This window comes from Cyprinodon variegatus, unplaced genomic scaffold (genome assembly GCF_000732505.1).
Source record: "Cyprinodon variegatus isolate N-32 unplaced genomic scaffold, C_variegatus-1.0 Scaffold19, whole genome shotgun sequence".
Taxonomy (NCBI): Eukaryota; Metazoa; Chordata; class Actinopteri; order Cyprinodontiformes; family Cyprinodontidae; genus Cyprinodon; species Cyprinodon variegatus.
The window spans coordinates 2223355-2230108 of NW_015150472.1; positions in this window are offsets into that span (position 1 = coordinate 2223355).

A 6754-nucleotide genomic window follows, 5' to 3' on the forward strand; every position below is an offset into this window, starting at 1 on the left:
TTTTAGAGCTAAAAGGATTTTCAGAATCTTAAAGGTAGCCTGTGAAAACTGTTTCAAAGCAAGCTTAAAGTGTATTTTGAAGCTTTTTCTCATTGAAACACCAAACCATGTCCAGTTTTATTCACCATTTTAATTCTGGAATGATGTTGAATAAGTTGGAGGAAGTGCATCATTTATGATACCATACATTTTACCCAAAGAAGAGCCTTAGCTCAACTTCTCCAAATATACAATTAGTGGTTGGGAACCAAAATCTTCGTCTGATGTAATTGTTGGTTGCTTATCTGCAAGGTGTGTTGCTGGAAACCAAGCACTTTTAATTAACCGTAGCCTGTTAAGAAGATTGGACATATATTCATCCGCAACTATGCCAAATGTTTGTTGATCCTAACAAATAGCATGAAGTTGTTTTCTAGGTTGGTAAAGTATCCTTAACCAAATTGTTTGTGGGGTATATGCATAATTTTATTTATATTTTTTTTGTCTGTGTAAAATGACCTAACAATGTTAAATTAAAATATGTTTTTTCTAAGAATTTATATTGTATAGTAAGAAAAAAATTATATTTTTGAAAATTTGGCAAATAAAGGAAGCGTTGATGCTGGAAACTCATATGGAGAAAAAGAACTGAGAGAAAAGCACCTTATCCTTCAACCATGCAAGTTGTTGTAAACATTTTTAGAATAATTACCTCTTTAGGCTATTAACAACATGGACCACTGCACATAGTTTTTGTACTCCCTCAAACCAACAGCTGTGCAGGATGTTTATTTACTGTGCAGCTGGGGATAAAGCAGAGGTTGGGGCAACAATAAGTGACTCCAACCACAGGTCTCTCCCTACGGGAAAGAAATCAAGACAGATTTTGTGCTGGGCTAAGCAGACATTTTTCAGGGACTCAGGGTGTAAAAACCCTCCGATGTGCAACCTACAGTGTTGAGCGTGATTCATGTTCACAAAAATGAACAGCAATGGAAATAATGTCAGCTTGAATATGAAATCATTTACAGAATATCCATTGTTTGTGCTCTCTCCTTTGAAATAAAAACACAGTGCCTGAATTCTAGCTATGTCACAAAGGCATTTGCATTGAAGAGCCATAATAAAAAAAAAACTTTTTAAAAAGGATTTGAATGTGGCCATTATTGCCTCCACTAAGGAGGTTACGATTTTAGGAGAGTTTGTGTGTTTCTCTGTCTCTGAGTATGAGTACAGGATAACTTGAAAAATCTTGAAAAGATTTCAATTATATTTTTCTCAGAGGTGTCCCTCATGCTAAGGGACAATCCATTTAATTTTGGTGATGATCCAAATCATAATCTGGATACAGGGGATTCCCTAACATTGTGAGATAGGGATATTTGGTGGAATAAGCAGTTCCCCACTAAACCAGAGGGTGGCAGCAGTGACTATTGACAGCCTCTGCATCGGACACAAAAAGTCTGGAGGTATATTACTGAAGACAAAAACAAGAATAGGGAAAATTGTGGGTTCATTAGCAGGAACAATTGAAAACTTATGAACGGATTTTATAGAATTTTTATTTATTTATTTTTTTTTTTACCACAGATGCTCCTCATGCCGAGGAACAACTCGTTTAAAGGTATCGATCCAGATCATGTGCCTGTGGGTGTAAGTCACAATGCGGGGAGGTCTGCATTCTACAAGTGCTTTTCTTGTTAATTCATGAATCATGTTAAATCACATTTGGTCAGAAATAATAGTCTATTTGTTTAAACAGATGCGAGATCTACTGTTAAAGCGGCAATAATTAATATTTTTACGTGCCTAAGTCCAACTAAAATAGACCTGTGGTCAGATCACAGATCTACGAAAGCCCCCTTGCAGAAAATTGTGTTGATTCACCCTTAATAAGTGTTAAGTGCCACAACCTCTTACAACATGATTTTTTGTCGCATCATGCAACAATCATGTTTGGTGGGTTCAGGGCTTGAGGCTTGTTTCAGTTACATAATCAAAAATGCTTGCAATTATTGTATCTAAAATGACCAACAATGTAAAATACTGTTGAGGTAAAAAACAGAAATTGTTTTCTTATTTTTTTTTTTCAGTGTGTCCTGATTGCCAAAATAGCACTGAGAATTGATGTCCCAGAACTGAATAACAGATTTCCTTTTATAGTGGACCATCATGGCTTTGTGTTGGAACCTTATCTTTACAGAACTCTTAAGTCACTGTGATGGTCATTTAAGTTTTTATGAGATAACTGAGGGGTCTGATAACTTCCTCCTACCTTCTCTGGCTGGACAACCCTATTCACAACTTTTTATGCCACCAACCCAGTGGTAGTTTTGCAGCTCTATTCTTGTTCACACGGTTAAGCCGGGCATACACTGTGATTTTTTTTTGCCCTTTTTGGGCTGATTCTTCATCCAACTCAGTCATGTGAGAATTTTTCGATTGGGCCGACTTTCAGCCTGATCTGAGCTGGAGCTGTATGTAAAGATTAAAAAAATCGTACAGTGCATGCTTTAGAAAGCGAGCTTTACTGAAGCCTAATGCGTTATTAATTTGCGTTATTAGCCAAATACCTCTTGCTACTCACAGGTGGTAGAACACTTTTGGATTTTTGAAGGGTGGCAGAGCCAGCAAAAAGAGCCAAAAAAAAAAAAACTCTTTTCAAAGAGGTCAACACACTGTTCACAAGGTACAATGACTGATTATCAACACCACTCATAAATAACACTGAAAATGTAGCCTACACTTAAATGCAAATTAAATAAAAAAAAAATTGCTTCCTAGATCATAGCAAAGATTAGCCAAAGACAAAAAACATAAATAAATCCAAACACCAAATCACAGGAAAGCTACCTAGGGGAGATGACAGAAATCTGCTGCCCTTCCACCACTGTTAAAATGACAACTACTGCTGTTAAACAACATGGAGCCCCGGCTACCATAATAACATAAGTATTAACAGTAGACACAAGGCATCATTTTGTCAGGCATATAATGCTAAAATCTGGGACATCTTCAGTCAGAGACAGATCGTCAAAATAGGGACTGACCCAAAAATTGAGACATCTGGTCACCATATTCTTATGGCATTTAGGTACATACATATTAACAAAAATAGCCAGTTACAAGTTTTTGTTTTAGGCTCAGACAGTTTTTACCACCTCTCCGAGATTCCACCAAACCAAAGATGAATTGCCAGAGGTGGTGATGTTCTGAACATTAAGAGGGGCCCCAAATCAAATACTTAAAACCCAATAAGCAGACATACTGTAGCTCTGCCTTATTCCCATTGACAGAAGATGATGGGCAGCAGACTACTTGCAGCAGACCGTGGCACTAACCCTGAAGTCCCACATCTTCTGTAACCGTCCCGCTCAGTTCCGATCCGCTGAGCTCCAGACTGCCTGCGCAAAGCAAAGCCTACAGCCTCCGCTGCTCCACTGTCCTGCTCCGCTCCGACTTCCCTGGAGCTCGAGGAGAGCATCCGCGATATTACATATAGCTCGTAGCAGCAAAACATGTGGAAATAAATGCTTAATATAATATGACATATTAAAAAAATCCCCATTAGTATCCAGCATATGTGCTGTTTGTGCCCAAATATTTTCTTTTTGTGGATTTTTATAACACGGATAACTAGGATTACACATGGTTTGTATGAACTATGTTTGTTTTCAACTCCTAAACTCAGCATCTCTTCATCCATGCCTGTGATAATATATAAAAATAAATATATAAAAATTATGCTCCGATTTGTAGTTACCAAGCTGCCATTACTATATTTTATTTGACAAACCGGACCTACTCAACATTTTTTTCCCTGTTTGGTGCGTTTGGAATTGCGGACCTTGATCATGCCGGATCGGAGCGGAGAGAAAAAATAGCTTGACTCTAAATTTTGGATGGTGAAGGACAGAGAAGACATACGTAGACGGTGATGTGTGCAGGGGTAACAGTGAATGAGGAACAGTTCTCATTGATTAACATGACTTGCAAGTACTCTGCACGATGTACCTGAGGGGTGCGGGGACGAAAATTCCTAACGGAGACCAAAATCTCAAAGTTGCAAATCTGACACCTGTTGTCTTTGTTATTACTTAGCTGCCCTGAATTACAGTTACTCTCTTTGTTAATTATCAATCTTAAAACTCTTAAAACTTCAGTGATAACTAAGATTTTCTAGACAAAGGGGGGAATGTTGCTCCTACTTTGTATACAGAGTATGCAGAAGAACAATTGTTTAAAGAGGCATAGAAACTCCTGGTGGACTCAGCTGATGAGCTTCAGGAGAAAATTAGCATTTACTCCAGCCACAATGACCAACGGCATCTTGAATTTTCCCTGCTTGAAAACATCATAAAAAAGTGATGTGGAAGTGGGTGATGGAGTGAAAAAAAATGTAAACATAGAGAATGTAAGCATAAACATCAAACATATGTTGAATAAATGATGGCTCACATTGGTTGCATCCGACTTTTTGGTCTCCGTTCCGATGTGTGTCCTTGTCACATTGACTGCAGGGGGTAGAGTAGGCAGATTTGTGCATATTTTTTTCACTTATGCCTTTGTATTGAAATGATACAATATCTGACTGGGTCAGATTAATAGAACTGACCAAAAAACAAACAAAACAAAAAAACACAGTGTGGCTACAAAGAAAATCTCAGCTTCATGAACAGCCTGCGCCACAACAAATGGAATATTTTAATAAATAAAAAATATGATTTAAACTACGTTTAAATAATAAAACAACTCAATAATAAAGGCTGTGGGACACTTCATACAGGTACTGAGTAGGGGGGTGAGACGCCATTCTCAGAAAACTGTGAAGTTTGTTGAAATTTTTTGAAAACTCTTTTTCATAAAGACGGGAGAGTAATGAGCTGCACTCTCCTTACTGTCCCTTGTTGTTTTCTTTCCTGTGAGGCTAAAAAAGGAACACTATATTACTTTATCTGTTTTCTGTCCTGTCTTAGGTAATGTATTCTTTGATTTAAAATGTTTTATTTATTGTTCATGCCAGAGTCTGTCACACCTGCTATATACCAGCTCTGCGACTCTAAACCTGTGCATTTCCCTTGCGATTGATTTTATTTTGCCTTTCTCCCAAAGCACATGTGTTTGACTTTGTAATTGCACCTTTTTCTGGCAAACCCATAAAATTGCAGCTGAATTGCTGTGTAGTCCAACTAAAATGAGAAAGGCCCCTTGCAGAAAATTGTGTTGATTCACCCTCAATAAGTGTTAAGTGCCACAACCTCTTACAACGCGATTTTTTGTTGCATCTGACAAAAATCATGTTTGGTGGGTTCAGGGCTTACGGCTTGTTTCAGCTACATAATCAGAAAGGCTTGCAATTATTGTATCCAAAATGACCATCAGTTCAGATAAAAAACAGAAATAGTTTTCTTGTCGTTTTTTTTTTCAGTGTGTCCTGATTGCCAATAAAGCACTGAGAATTGATGTCCCAGGTTTGAATAACAGATTTCCTTTTTCAGTGGACCATCATGGCTTTGTGTTGGAAATTTATCAAAAATGTATTTGCTATCATAGTATAAAACTTTATCTGTACAGAACTCTTAAAATAAAAAGATGAATGACCAAGATAAAGTACATAAAACTTAGAAAGAGCACAAGAAAATCCTAACAATATATAGGGCATATAAAAAAAAAGCTAATACAAACATAAGACATCTTTAAATATTTAAGAAACCATAATACCCATGGAGGTATAGTGATGTTGGTTAAAGTAGTTTCAACTTCTAAAATTGTTCAAAGGTGTTCCCCTAAAAGTTGGTAATTTTTCAAAAATAATTTCTGCAGATTAAAATATTACAAATCTGGGTGAAAGTTGGTAAAGGGGCATGCTTTTGTGAGTTTATAAATACCTAACTCAGGTCATATGAGCCTATTCACTAATGGATTTCCAAAACTTTGTTAGTTGCAAATAATATATAGAGGGAAGAGTTAAGCATTCTTTAACAATATGAAGATTGGACTTGTTAAATAAGAGTATCTGATTTTTTTTTTTTTATTGATGTCTGACTGTTCAGTCCTATGCTTTAAGTGTTAGATGAACATCTTTTGTGAACCAGAACAATATGTCTTTTTTCAGTTTTATCTTCACTGAAATCACTGCATTTGCCGGTACAAATGTCCCCCATCTGATTTGGTCTTCAGGCTGTGAAATGCTTCACTTGTGTAATTTAAACACTAATCAAAACGGTCTGAGAGGTCAGAAAGTCCTGACATTTGAGGTACTTTTGGCAGCACTTTTTGTAGTGATTCTGTAACTGTGATCATTTTTCATCAAAAATGTTTGAACGACACTTTTTCCCAAAGCTCTGAAGAAAAAAGGAAGTAGCTGGTTTTTGTTTGTTAAGTTACCTCCAATTTAAGGGGATAGTTTAAGACAAAGTGAAATGCAGTTCAAAAGGTTTCAGCAGTTGAATTGTGCATATGGTTTATGCAGTTGTCTTAGCATCTTTACATGTCTTTGTATGAATTCAGACCAAGACTCACAGGCTAGAGCTGATTCCTATTATGAGAGTGGCCAAGACTAAAATTAACAACCAACCTTTAAGCCACTGTTCTGATTACCCTTGGTAGTTATTTTTTCCAAATTAATTTTGAAGGGAAACATAATTGGTGGTAAACATCCTTAATATAGCGCAACAAACAATAATTTTATTCAAAATGTATTCATTAAAAATTATTAACAATTCCTGTAATGAATGAATAGCACAATGAAAGAAATAATGTCTCATCTAAACAT